Source organism: Protopterus annectens, chromosome 14.part0 (assembly GCF_019279795.1).
Source record: "Protopterus annectens isolate FY-2018-M chromosome 14.part0, PAN1.0, whole genome shotgun sequence".
Taxonomy (NCBI): domain Eukaryota; kingdom Metazoa; phylum Chordata; order Ceratodontiformes; family Protopteridae; genus Protopterus; species Protopterus annectens.
The window spans coordinates 927,824,980-927,840,586 of record NC_056748.1 but is presented as its reverse complement, the minus strand read 5'-3'; positions in this window follow the sequence as shown (position 1 = coordinate 927,840,586).

Sequence of the window (15,607 nt, the reverse complement as noted above, 5' to 3'; positions counted from 1 at the left end):
TTTCTATAACATACAAGTTATATGCATGTGGGAGGAACAACAAAAGTCAATCTTTGATTGACTGTGTTCGCATGCATACCAGTGGGGTAAAGTTTTATATTACCCCTCATTTTCATACCAGTGGGGTAAAGGTTTACATTACCCCTCATTTTCATACCAGTGGGGTAAAGTTTTACATTACCCCTCATTTTCATCTTGCACAATGAGGAATGCTACAGAAGGAGTGCAAGCTTTGTATTTTAATCATGACAGAACAGGCTCACTGCCCTGTACTCACACTGCACCTAGCTCGGGATCTGCCCAGACTGTCCACTGGTCAGTATATTTTAACCAAGACAGAAAAGGCTCACTGCCCTGTACTCACACTGCACCTAGCTCGGGATCTGTCCATACTATCCACCAGTCAGTATATTTTAACCAAGACAGAAAAGGCTCACTGCCCTGTACTCACACTGCATCTAGCTTGGGATATGCCAGTACTGTCCACTGGTCAGTATATTTTAACCAAGACAGAAAAGGCTCACTGCCCTGTACTCACACTGCACCTAGCTCGGGATCTGCCCATACTGTCCACTGGTCAGTATATTTTAACCATAACAGAAAAGGTTCACTGCCCTGTACTCACACTGCACCTAGCTCGGGATCTGTCCATACTGTCCACTGGTCAGTATATTTTAACCAAGACAGAAAAGGCTCACTGCCCTGTACTCACACTGCACCTAGCTTGGGATCTGGCAGTACTGTCCACTGGTCAGTATATTTTAACCATGACAGAAAAGGTTCACTGCCCTGTACTCACACTGCACCTAGCTTGGGATCTGTCCATACTGTCCACTGGTCAGTATATTTTAACCAAGACAGAAAAGGCTCACTGCCCTGTACTCACACTGCACCTAGCTTGGGATCTGGCAGTACTGTCCACTGGTCAGTATATTTTAACCATGACAGAAAAGGTTCACTGCCCTGTACTTGCACTGAACCGAGCTCGGGATCTGCCAGTACTGTCCACTAGTCAGTATATTTTAACCATGACAGAAAAGGCTCACTGCCCTGTACTCACACTGCACCTAGCTCGGGATCTAGCAGTACTGTCCACTGGTCAGTAACCAAATATCTGGCAGTATATCGATTTCTGAGAATAACTTCAAAGAGGGGCAGTACATGCATTTTGAAAGTTACTCATGATCCTTCTCACCTGGCCAGCAAAGGGCCCTACATTTTAAAAAGACTGAAAATCAAGTGAGAAAACAAAAAGCAATGGAAATAAAATTTCAGAACCAACTGAAAGATGAAACAGCACTGTTTCTATCTGATGATACTGTGTGAATGAGATAACCTGAACCAAGCTTTTATTGTCTTCTAAACTATCTTTTTTTTCTTCTAAATCAAAACATTGTTCCTCTTATAAATAAGGTAGGTCGATTTCTACTTAGTTTTATCTCTATGTTGCCATCCAAACATCGACTATGTACAGATGAAAGGTTCTTATAGATATGCCCAGCATGGGTTTTGACGTGACAGGTTCGACAAGAAGGTTATTGCTCCCCCAAGCAAGGTAATAAGTCCATTGCTCAAACGCATACCTCTCAACTGCCCAGCCTGTGCCAGAGTATTCAGATTTTTGTCTTATATTTTTGATCGGTTTCTCATAAAATCTGAATTTTCTGGCAAATTCTTGAGGGTCGAAATCATTAAATAATGACAGGCTGTTGAGATTAAGAGTTCATATCCTTCATAAAATTTATGGTAATGCAAAACCTGTTATTCTAGCAAAATCTTGGGCCTCTATCCCCTATTATTTTTGCCTTTGTTCAGATTTTTTTGTACTACAAGGTTGAGAAGTATCTATAAATGTATTACTTCAAAAGTAAGTTACTTGATCAACTCTAAGAACAGAGCCTTAGGTTTTAAACAGACAAACATAAAATAGACTATCATGAGTTACAAAGACTACTTTTTTTTTTTTTACAGAGGGAAATGGTTATTTGCCAATACCCCTTTGTTAAGTCTGGTGTTATTATATATCCTGTCTTTCCAAGGTTCTCTGTTATTTCATCAGTTCTTGGCATGGGATCGCTATGAAATTATGAAATTCTATTCAGTTTTCTAAAATTATTAGAGAACTTGCCATTTCCATCTGGTTTAGGAACAACCACTCTTAGAGTTCTCCATTCACCCTGTAACTCATGTATTACTCCTAACACACTTTTGAATTATGTCATCTCTTTTTCCCAATTCTCTTTGGTAATGTTAAGCAAATGTCAAAGATACTTCATAGGTTGGTACTGGGCTAACTGCCCTTGGGGCCATTTCAGGCAAATGTCAAAGATACTTCATAGGTTGGTACTGGGCTAACTGCCCTTGGGGCCATTTCAGGCAAATGTCAAAGATACTTCATAGGTTGGTACTGGGCTAACTGCCCTTGGGGCCATTTCAGGCAAATGTCAAAGATACTTCATAGGTTGGTACTGGGCTAACTGCCCTTGGGGCCATTTCAGGCAAATGTCAAAGATACTTCATAGGTTGGTACTGGGCTAACTGCCTTTGTGGGCCATTTCAGTGTGTTAAAGACTGAATGAACGTACTAACTCATCAGTTTATAGATGATGCATTTGATATTTTAACTTAGTAGCCTTAATGTATTGTCACAATTGATGCCCCTCAACATGAAGGACGTTACTTAGTCAGTAAGCAGTTCTACAGGGATACCCACTCTACACAAAATAGTATCAGTTCTCTGGCAATGGACTTTGTATTAACCTTGCAAAATGAGACCGCTTCTGGAATTTTGTAGCATGGTCTGTTATTACTAGTATTCATTGAAAGTCATTGCTAGATTTTACTGATGGTACCCCAATGCTATAGCCAAGGTACTTAAATGGTACACCTTTAATAGTTGCTGGAATTAATAGTTTCTTAAATCCAGGATGGGGTACATTTTCCTGACATTCTGAACACACAGAAATGTTCTATTTCTTTAATTATACTTTGCCAATAAAACCCACCTAACAAACTGCTCTTAGTTTTCCCCCTTCCCAGATGACCTGCTAATGTGTGACTGATTTCATTTCTTGTAAGTTATAAAGTTTTGGCACTAGCAACAGCTGAAGACATTTCCTCTCTAGGTCTATGTAAGAGATCATCATCTGTCTCAAAATAGGGGTAAAAAGTGATATATTTTACTTAATACCGTTGCCTACAATATTAGTTATAGTCATACTTCCCTGCTTAAAGTATCCTGTTCCCATTGTGCTTTGGTAAAGTGTATGTGACTTACCTATATATCTTCTAATTCAAGGTTATTCTCTTTACTAGCTTGCGTTAAGGTAGAAGGTACAGCTTCCTCTTCCCAAAAAAATGGCTCTGAAGCTTCTCCCGTGACTACCCCTACAAAGAGTAGTTTCGCTTGAAAATCACCTTCTATTTTAATTTCACTATGTGTCTTAGCCTCTTGTGAGTCCTCACTGCTATGTGTTTTAGCCTCTTGTGAGTCTTCACTGCTATGTGTTTTAGCCTGGTGTGAGTCCTCACTGCTATGTGTTTTAGCCTCATGTGAGTCCTCACTGCTATGTGTTTTAGCCTGGTGTGAGTCCTCACTGCTATGTGTTTTAGCCTGGTGTGAGTCCTCACTGCTATGTGTTTTAGCCTGGTGTGAGTCCTCACTGCTATGTGTTTTAGCCTCTTGTGAGTCTTCACTGCTATGTGTTTTAGCCTGGTGTGAGTCCTCACTGCTATGTGTTTTAGCCTCATGTGAGTCCTCACTGCTATGTGTTTTAGCCTGGTGTGAGTCCTCACTGCTATGTGTTTTAGCTTCTTGTGAGTCCTCACTGCTATGTGTTTTAGCCTCTTGTGAGTCCTCACTGCTATGTGTTTTAGCTTCTTGTGAGTCCTCACTGCTATGTGTTTTAGCTTCTTGTGAGTATGTGTTTTAGCTTCTTGTGAGTCCTCACTGCTATGTGTTTTAGCCTCTTGTGAGTACTCACTGCTATGTGTTTTAGCTTCTTGTGAGTCCTCACTGCTATGTGTTTTAGCTTCTTGTGAGTCCTCACTGCTATGTGTTTTAGCCTGGTGTGAGTCCTCTTTTTTTAGGTTGCTCTCCCTCTGTTGCTGTGCAAGTGGTCACCACCTGTCACCTGATTTTTCCCTCTACAAAGATTATCTCAGAGAAAAAAATATCTTAAGTTTTATTTTTCCCCTTACTTGTAGCTACCTCTTTCCTACAGCCTAATTTTACATTGATTTTCTGTTCTGCAATAATACAAGTATGTTTAGAGCCTTCTGCTAATTCCATGTCATCACTTTTTAACAATTTGTCTTCATTTCCTAGACTGATACTCCATACAGTAATGGATTGCTTTTCCTCCATTGTTATGACTAGTTTCTGGTAGCATACAGGATCCCTTTTACTGTTTAACCCTAACCAAATTCTGGTCCCTTTTATAGGTTCACACACTCATCCTAGGCTAATGACCACTAGGGTCTTTACAAGCCTATGCGTGCAACCCAATACAGTTTTTATCCTAGAGTTACTTGGATGCCACTATGGTAGGTATTTTATTAAAGAGGTAGTTAAGGGTTATGTGTGGGGGTGTACGTTAGTTGTGAATTAATTTACTTACTGTTTACCTCTGTCCATCACAGACATTGGGGCAAAGCTGGAGATGAGCTTGCAATTTCCCATCCAATGATCAAGTTTTCTTTCGGACAGGGTCAGGGATGAACTCTGCATGTACATGGGAAGCTCATTCCATTGCACTGGGATCCTTTGAGACACATATCAGTCGCTCCAGCAAGTTCTATTTATGTCCCAGACAAAGTTCAGGTCCATGGATCTAGTGTTTCTGGTATTGTTTGGCTTACAGATGTGCAAGAAATCAGTCAGAGTTAGATCCAAGGACACCTTATATGCTAGGCATCTTTGAGGTTCTATGCTAACTGAACCCTCCTGGCTTTGATTTTGGATCTCCATAAGAGTTTTATTGTGCTGCTCCTGCCACCTTGCCATTCTTATACTAAATGCTCACATCAAGCTGTTGCTGCAGCTCTTTCCTATTAGGTGCATCTATCTGCCACAATGTGTCTATAAATGATCCCTCCTTCCACATCTTCCATGATGTTTTCCTATCTAAAATCATGAGTCAAATCGGAATGTAAAACCTTTGCTAGAAATGTTTTGAATTCCCACAAGTGCTAGAAAAATATGTACTCGCCATAACGTTCTATGTTTTGTTCATTTTCATTCTTCCTCAGCTGATGGGTTCAGATCCCAAACCATCGGATCTGACTCAGCCATTGCAAAATCTCATGGCAACTTAGAACTTTTGAGCTTCTCCCTTACCCAGAATGCACCAACCCCAATTACTTCAGATCTTGTTTGCTGGCTATAGCATACAGAAATAATTCTTATACAAAATAGACATAAAGTAACCATAGAAAGAGACTAGATAAGGCTATATCTGGAACTTTGTCATGCCTGGAATATACAAATTCTTTCATATCCACTCACTCTGTGGGGAGTTGAGGAAGAATGAAAAAGGACAACACAGATGGAATGTTATGGTGAGTACATAACTTCTTTAACTGATGCCAGTTTTCATTCTGTCCTCAACTGATTGGACAGAGTCCGCAGCTTTACTTAAATCTCAGGGTGGATTCAAGGAAGGATATTCCTAAGCACCACTGAGCTCTACCTCTGGATACCAAATCCAATTTGTAATGAGTGAGAAAAGTATGAGGGGTTGCTGTTGCACATATTTCATCCATGGAAGCTTTTGAAGAAGTCACTACGGACCTGGTTGAACGAGCACAAATTTGCTTTGGTAAAGGGATATCCAATTTCCTGCAAACAAAAGAGATGCAGTCAGTAAGCCATCTGGCTAGAGTGACTTTGGACATGAAACACAAGTAACTGATCTATAGTTCTGATGTCCTTTGTTCTATGTAAATAGAAATACAGTTGCCTATAAACTTCCAATAAATGTAATAAATATACACCATTGTTAGAATAATTTGGAAAGAAAACTGGTAAACTGATTGGTTAATATTAGACTCTGATACTATTTTGAGCAAAAAAGATGCATTAGTTAATAAAGTAACTATATCTTTATTAAAAATTAGATATGGTGGTTTTACACATAAGACCTGCATTTTGGAAACTCGTCTGGCTTAAGTAATGGCCACCAAAAACAAGGTTTTCCAAGAAAGACATTTAAGATCATGGTCATGTGCAGGTTCAAAGGGTGGATGGACCAAGGCTTGCAATACCAGAGTTAGATCCCATGGAGGAGTAGGATCTTTTAACGGAGGTATTAACAGAAGTGGGCCTCGTTAAAAGGTTTTGCAATGTTTATGAGAAGTGAGTGCGGAACCATCATATCCAATATGGAAATTAGAAAGTGCTGCCAACTGATCTTTGACTGTTGAAGAACTGGCTTGGTTAGAAAGTAGGGCAAAGAATTCAGGAATGCTATGAATCACAGCAGAAAGGGGTTGTACATGATTTTGAAGCACCCAGTGTACTAATCTTTTCCATTTACTAGCATAAAGTTTCCTTGTAGATGGTTTAAGGGTAGATAACAAAATCTGGCAGACAGGAAAAGAGAGCGTAGGTTGTCTGACTATTACTGGAAATGGAGAAACCAGGTAGTCAGCTTGAGATTGGGAAGGTTCAGATGAATCATGCTTGTCTGGTAAGACAGCAGGTCTGGAGCTGGGTCCAGAAACCAGGACTGATGAATTAAATTAGGCCATAGGAAGGGAAACCAAATCCGTCGAGGCCAATAGGGTGCAATGAGGATGACTTTGCTATTCAACCTGGCAGCTCTCTGTAGAAACTTTGGAATCAAAAGGATTTGGGGATGAGCAAAAAGTAGACTGCGCAAGCCAGTAATGGAGAAGAGCATCCCTCGGTGACTCCCCCAGTGAGGGCATTAGGGCAAAGTAGCTTCTGCACTTGTAGTTCAGGGGAAATACAAAGAGATTGCAGCAAGCCTGGCCCCATTTTTGGAAAATCATTTCCACTATGTTCTTGTTGAGGGACCATTCATGAGGTTGTAGAATGTACCTGCTCAGTTTGTCCACTAATAACTTGGACTTCCCTGGAATATGCATTGCTATAAGATAGTGGTTGGAAGAGCTCACCCATTGCCAAGCACTTCTCAACACAGGAGGTAAGATTTGGTTCCCCCTTGTTTGTTGATGTACCAAACCACTGACATGCTTTCTTTGAATTACAAACGTTCCTGAAGAGAGAGCATTCTGAAAACCCTGCAGTGCTCTCACCCCTAGGACACTGACATGCAAATTGGCCTCTTTGGGAGACCATTGGATTGTCTTTCCCAAGTAATGCCCCCATCCCAGCTGGGAAGCATCCGTGGTCACAATGGCCTTGGGGTAAGAAAGGACAAATAAACAGCCTTGTAGAACTTCTTCAGACTGACTCCACCACAATAGATCCCTTTTGTATATATTGGTCATTTGTACTGGAGCAGATTAAGGAGAATGACGTATTGACCATTGGGAGGCCAGCATCCATTGAAGAATTCTCATATGATATCTGACCAAGGGTAGTAGTGTTATTGCTGCTGCCATTGACCCCAAAGCCTGAAGGACCAAGTGGGCTGGGATTCTGATACTGCAAACTAAATTTCTCACTTGCGATCTTATCCTTTGAACTCTTTTGAGGGAAAGTGAATCTATAGTTGATTTTGTAGCGAGCAGTGCTCCTATGAACTTTAGACTTTGACTTGGTTTTAGATGGCACTTTTGGTAGTTTATGGTGATTACTAGTAGAGCACCTGTCTAGATCACTTTTTGTCTTGCCATGATGAGCTGATTCTTGGTTGGAGCAGAAATGAGCCAGTCGTCTAAGTATGGAAACACTCGGAATCCTTGCAATCTCAAGTGAGCTGCTACTACTGCCATGCATTTGGTAAACACCCTGGGGGCTATGGTGAGACCAAAGGGCAGAACCCTGAACTGATAGTGACTGGCTCCCAGCTGGAAGCATAAAAATCTTCTGGATCGCCTGTTCATATTTATATATAAGGGTCTGAATGGAGAGCAAAAGGAGAAAAGTATTGCTGGAACTGAATTCATCCTCAAGTCTTAGTGAGTACCTTCACAAGGTGGACCCTGTTTTTCACAAAATCTCACCAAGATGGCACTGATATACAGACTGAATTTTATATAGCCTATATCATGGACAGAAGCAGGTTAAAAAATAAAGAAAATAGCTGGGTGCACAAGTCCCAGGATAAACAAGTGCCCAATCCTGGTGGACACACTGGTACCAGGACTGGAAAAAAACCTGACAATGTAGAATCCTCAAGCTATAGAAATATTCCTACAAAGGGGCAAGGCCTGGCCCAGGGGGAGGATGGCCCCCTTGTTGCAGAAGGAAGTAGCAGTCCACAAAAATCACAAAAAATGACAGGCCAAAAAAGAGCCATACAGACAATAGAGTGGACTATTGAAGATAAGAAAGAAATTATGTATTGTTACTATTATGCAAAAAGCCCAGACTTTCCAGACAAAATATATATGAAAAGATTAAGAGAGAAATTAGAGGAAAGAAAAATACTTCCACAAGAAAAACTGTCAGAATCTTCAAATAAAAATGTGTGTTTATTAATACAACAAATCCATGAAAAACACTATATAGACCAAGAAACATTGTGCCATTTGAAAAAAGAAGTGACAGAGGAAGTGAAAAAAATTTAATGAACAACATTTAGAGATATTTGAAGGGTATAAAAAAGAAATATGGACATGAGAAAGAAAGACAGATCTGATATGCTGCAGTATTTATGCAAAGGAGAAAGCCAAATTAATCAACACAAAAAAGGCAACCCCAAAGATATTCAAACAGAAATATAGACAAAGGCATCCAGATATGGAAAATTTCACAATAAAAAATAAGATCACAAGGAGGGCATGTAGTAGAGAAGATTATTCAAGTAGGAGTTACAAAAATAGAAGCTGAAGGTATGGATGGAATATGTAAGGATTCAGTGTAGAAAGTCTAACACAGGTCATATCACAGCATGATGGAACAACTAGTCCCCATAGTAAGGAGAAACAAGAGGAGCAGGAGACACCTGAAGAAGAAATATGCACATGGGACAGAAAAAGAGATTTAATGTGGTGCAATATTTATGCAAAGGAGAAAGCAAAACTATTCAATGCAAAAAGAGCAGCACCAAAGATATTTGAAGGGCAATACAGGCAATGACATCTAAATATGGAAAATTTTACAATACAAAAAAATAAGAAAAGAAAGAGGAAAAGTAGAAGAGAATATTAGTAATGGAGAAGTTAAAGAAATAGAAACTGGGGTTATGGAGTACCTGCAAAGTGAGGCATTTAGTGTAGAAAATTTAACTCAGATAACAACACAAGATAGAGCAATGGACACCCAAATTAATGAAGAACCAGTGGAGCAGGAAGCATCTAATCAGTTGACATATGAAGATACTTTGAAGGCTCCCATAGGAAACCAGTACAAAGGTTCAGTTGGAGCTATACAGAAAGGGTAAGAACAGGAAACTGTGGCAACTCTGATACAGTGAATGTCAGTGAGTTCCCAAATGAAAAAGCAATGGATGACAGAGTGAAACGGAAGACAACTTGGCACAAGAAGAAGCTCTGGAACTTTCTATGGAATGCCCACAGGAAATGGCGAACAAAGAATGTGCCCTCAGTTTAGAAGAAAATGATCTAAGAAAAGAGGTGCTTGATTTAATAAAGATGGCTAGACATATTAAGGACAGTGAAAGAAATAGACTACAGAAAGTCAATAAAACCCCAGAATTTAGAAGTTTGATAAAACAAATGAACACAGTAATTAGGACTGTCCATAGAGATCTCATGCGATATAAAAGAAGTAAATAGGATACATTACTGTGCAGCCAAATTAATAACAGATAAGGTTCTGCCACAAGAACACAGGGTACTAAGGGAAAGGACGGGGAGAAATCGAATGCCATCATGGGAGTATCGAATAGAGAAAACTATAAAGCAATTAAGACAAGAAGTTTCACTGTTAGAAGAATATAGAAGAGGGAACAGATAAACAAAAGTACTCAGAAGGATAGACGTGATAAAAGCAATGCACAGTATTATAATGGATCAGGATTTATCATGCACTATCACAAATAATAAACTAAAAATATCAGTAAAGGTAGAAAAACGTAGAAGATACCCAAACAAATATAAAGGAAAAGTACAAAATAAGCAATTTATTGATGACCCCAAAAAAGTTTTATAGAGAATTGGGAAAGAATTGAAAGACCACCAAAAAAGAAGAAATAGATACATTTTGGAGAAATATTTACGAAGATCCTGTGGAACATAACAAAGGTGCTAAATGAATAGAAGAAGTAAAAGAAAGAATAAGAAGTTCAAATGTACAGGATGTGAAATGGGTGAAGTAATAGCCATAGAGATTAAAACAAGCCATGAGTAAGAACTATTTACATGTGCACCCTGAAAAGACACCAGCCTGGCTAACAAAAGGAAAAACAATGCTCCTACTTAAGTGTGAAACCTACAAGCTACCCTAAAAACTATAGACCAATAACTTACCTTCCAACGGTGTATAAACTATATACTGGAATTGATGCCGACAGAGTTTATAGTCATTTAGATGAAAACTCAATTATGGCAATAGAACAAAAGGGTAATAAAAGAAAGTTATATGGACCAAAGGATCATTTGTTGTTAAATTAAATCATAGTGGAGAACTGTGAAAAGGGGAAGAATCTAAGTATTGTATGGATAGACTACAAAAAAAGCATTTGACAGTATCATGCATTCATGGATAAAAGAGTGCTTAAAAATGTAAGATAGACCCTACACTGACAAACTACATCACAGTGGCCATAAGTTAAGCCATGATAAAGGAAAAATTATTAAAAATCCAAAAGGGGATATTCCAGGGTGACTCTCTGTCACCACTGCTCTTTTGCCTTGTTCTTAACCCATTAAGCTGTCTGCTTAACAGATTAGGTTATGGCTATAATTTGGGTCCCAGAAAGTAAAAATGTGTAAAGATTTCTCATCTTCTCTTTGTCGGTGATTTAAAACTGTATAGCTCATCAGATGAGGAACTAAAAGCACAACTACAAGTAGTCAAAACTTTTTCAGATGATATAAGAATGTAATTTGGTCTTGACAGATGTGCAAAAGCAACCTTTAAAGAAGGAAAGCTGCAGCACCAAGAAATAACCAGTCTAGAGCAAGAATGTGATAAAAAAAGAACTTGAGCAAGATGGAGTGTATAAATATTTGGGAACTGATGAAGGATCAACAATTAAAACATGAATAAATGTGAATAAAACTCTGTAAGGAATATTTTAGAAGACTTAAATTAATCCTGAAAAGAGGGTTGACATCCAGGAACAAAGTTCAAGCAATAAACCAGTTTGCTCTTCCTGTCCTAACTTACAGTTTAGAGTGAATGACTGGCCCCAAAAAGGTGTTGGATAGATTAGACAGGAAAATAAGAAGGATGCTTCATGCTCATCAAATGATTTATAAAAATCAGTGCATACCAAGATTATATATTCCCCATTCCGAAGGCGGTAAGGGCCTCCTTGAAATTGATTTAATGTATATTCTGCAATCATGGGACTGCATACATTTCTGCTGACCTCACAAGACCCAAACATAGTGAAAGTTTTGAAACTTAAGGAGAATAAATCTAAGATGACTTCCATGCTTAGTTTAACAGAAGCATATCGGCATCAAGTGGGAATGAAAATCAAACCAGAAGTAGATAAAAATCAGGCAGCAACTGAATGTGCCAAAAAAATAAAAGAAAGAATTTAAGGTGAAGGATCAGATGAGAAGGCAAAAAATGTGCATAAATATAGCTTTGAGTATAGAAAACTCCTGGAACAACCTCATGTTGATCAGAATTGAACACAGGAATGGTTAAGGAGAGGCAAATTCAAACCAAAGGATGAAAGGTTAATATTGGCAGCCCAAGACAGTGGACTACGTACATGTTGGTTTACAAAGTCCATTGAACATGTGGGAAAAACAGACAAATGTAGGTTTTGTAAAACAGAATTGGAAACAGTTGCACATATTTTTGCTGGTTGTGACATATAAATGGCAGAAGGACTGCATACTGAAAGGTATAATAATGTGGCAAGACTTTTGCACTGGGGATTGTGCAAACATTATAATACTGAAGTAGCTGAAAAACACTGGAAACATGAGCCACAAAGCATCATAAAAAATTACAAAGTTTACATCACATAGGATCGCCCATTACCAACAGTTCAAAAAATAGATATGAGAAAACCAGATATAGTGGCCCATGAAAAGAAGAGAAAAGTAGCATTGATCATTGAACTGGTACACCCAGTGACTAAAGTGCCTTGTGTACAGAGAGAAGAGAGATACAAAGCCATAAAATATCAGGATTTGCAGGCAGAAATGAGAGCAATGTGGAGGAAAGATACCCAGATGGTTTCAGTAGTAGTAGGAGCAACAGGTCATATAAAAAAGAATCTACAATCGTATTTAGATATGTTACCGATGCATGTAACTCCATATGAACTGCAGAAGGAGTCATTACAGGGCTCACTGTGGGTGCTCCAAGAGCACTTCTGGCTGACATCAAAGATTTAAACAATACTAAAATACATGAACTTTAATCATACTTTGACTTAGGAATGGGTCCATTCCTGTCATGGTATTAGAAACCCAAAAGATTTGGAGAAATTAAAAAAAAATAGTACACATCCTGAAGGTCTGTTGAGCACATCCAATTGTCCTTTTCCAAAAAAGGAAGAATGGACTGAAGCATGACCATCCAGAACTTGGTATTTCCAACGGGTTTGTTTAAGATGCTAAGATTCAGAACTGGTTTCCAGTCCCCTGTTTTCTTTGGCACTAAAAACATCTTGAGTAAGTTCCGGATTCTATCTGGTCTGGGGGACCTCTTGGATGACTTTTTTTTTTCTAACAGCTTTTGAATTTGAATTGCTGCTTGCTCACTCTGACTGGGTGGAATATCAGAGAATTTTCTTGAATTGAGAGAATAAAGGGAAAATGGTATTATATAACCTCTGGAAATGATTCTCTGCACCTAAGTATCTGTTGTTAGTTCTTGCCAGGCTCTCCGGTGCAGGGACAAATGACCCCCGATTGCCTCCAGAGGGGGAAAATCAGGCCTCCTTTCAGGAGAGCTGAAAGGGTTTACCAAAGAATGAATCTCTGGACCCTTGTTTCTGTGATCCTCCTCTGCCACAAGGGTGACATCTACTATATGAGTACCCCCCTCTACCCCTGGGGGGAACTTCCTCCACGTGTGTCCAGGAAAGGTCCTTGGGATTTTTTTGAACCACATTTTACCAGCACCTCGATGATTCCTTGAAAATGATCTTTGGGGGAGGAAAAACATACACCCACAGCAGAAAGGGTCTTTCCATCATTCTCATACCTGAACAATGTGTCTTTTACCTCGGGGCCAAAAAGAGATGTGCCGTCAAAGGAAGCATTGACAAACTAAGACTTAAAGGGCTCCACAAAATCACAAAAGGGCATCCAGGCCTGTCTCCTAATGGCAACACCTGAACCTACGGCCCTAGAGGTTCCTCCTGTTGCATTAGAAAAGAGCCTCATGAAGGGGTTAGATATTGATTGAAGGATAACCAGCTCAGTGGAGACAGATGCTTTCGCCTCTTCAGAAATGGATCCTGAGAGGGTGTCTGATAGTTCCTTAATCAGATCCCTTCCCTGTAACCTTGGGAAGTGTGACAAATAGTTCAAGGGTCTTAAGGCAAAGGTTGCTGAAGCATGGACATGCTTCCCAAGTCTGTCCATCACCCAAGACTCTTTGCTGGGGGATAAACATATGAACTTTCCTCCGTGAGTTCCTTCTTAGTGGTCACCACCATGACCATGGCAAAACACAGGCACACCCTTGGACCAAAACTGTATATCCTCTGGAGCTGTCAAGATTTTATTGGGCTTCTGGGGAACTAGCTGAATGGTGTCTGGATCCTTCCATGCTCACTGCGAGACCAAGTTAATGAGCTCCTCGGTGTGTGGAGTCACCCAAGAGGAAGATAGGCCAGTACCAAATGCCTCCAGGAGTACAGATTCTTCCAATGAAGGGTTGCTGGACTTCCAGCCACTGCTCTGTTTCAGGATTTCTAGGATATCTCCAAATGAGACATCATCAGGAAGTGACCGTGGGGGCCCTTCATCCTCATCAAAATCGGTGTCTTCAGTGACAGATTCAGGGGAGTATAAATGTTTCCTCTTACATGTTTTCTTCTTAGGGACCTCCTTAGCAGGATACTCTGGGGATGTGCCAGAAGTGGGAATCCCACGATGGGAAGTCTATGGTACTGGCTGTCCCTGTGGAAAGGATAGGTGAGACTCCAGATGCACAGATGGGACAGATGTAGACAAAAGAGGGGATAGGCACCATCTGAGTCAAGGGTGCAGACAAGGCTCTCTCCATGGCTGCAAAGGCAGACCACCCCGGTTCCCGGTGAGACCACCCCGAACTGCAAGTCTCTGATCCATGATCCCACCCTGTCCCAAGGACAGTCTACTTGAGACTGAAGTCAGAGCCAAACTGACCATTGATGAGGCTCCGAGGTGCAGAGACAGCTCCAAGAACCTAGGAGGTGAATGAAGCACCTCAGACCTGACAGGGTAGACTTGGTTCTGTGAACTCTCCTGATCAGACTAAACCAAAGAGCTCAGAGCAAGCCTCAGATCTGAGGATAAAGGTATCCTTGGACTTGAAGACAACAAGCCCATGCAACTCAGATCCAAGGGCTCCAAGACCTTGAAAGGAGTCAGAGGAGGAACTTACAAAGGTGGAGTAGTGGATGTACTGATGATCTAACCCAATCGGGTAGGAGCTGAAAGGATAACTGGCTGGCTCTGTGCCAGGAGAATCTTTCTCACTAACCTTTCCACATCTTCTTCCGTAAAATTTCTGGAAGAGCGAGTGGACATTCCTGAAGGAGATTTTGGTCTCTCTAAAAAATGAGACAGTACCCTGGATGGAACTGGATCCTCTGAGGGTGTGTATCTAGTTCTGGGTAAAACTGTCACATCCGCAGTTCTTTGAGTGGGATCAGAGGAGGGTCTGATCTGATGTGTCTTTGAATTTCATAGTTTTCAGATCTGAACAGGCAGTCGGATCCAATGACTGTTTCTTAACATGCTTTTGATCCGAAGAAGAAGTCACATCCAAGAATTTTGGTCTTTTCTTTTTTGGATCTGAGTTATTTGATGGATCCAGGAAAGATCTTTTAAAAGAATTTGCCGAAGACTTAGAAGAAGCTGTTGAAGTGCTTGGAGAAGTGGAAGAACATTTTTCTTGATTTTTGAGGAGAAGCTGCAGATCGTGCCTTGCTAAAGGAGGACAGAAGTAATCCCTTCAAAATACGTTTGTTCTTGCATTTAACCAGGGCCCTTGGGTTGGCAACTATTGATGGGATGGACTTGTTTTCATACATTCCATGATACTGGAATGGAGTGGTTTAGAGAAGTTTATGATAAGATGCATTTTTTATCTAATCAAGAGGTGAATATGATATGTGATTGTATTGAGATTGTTTTAACTAACAAT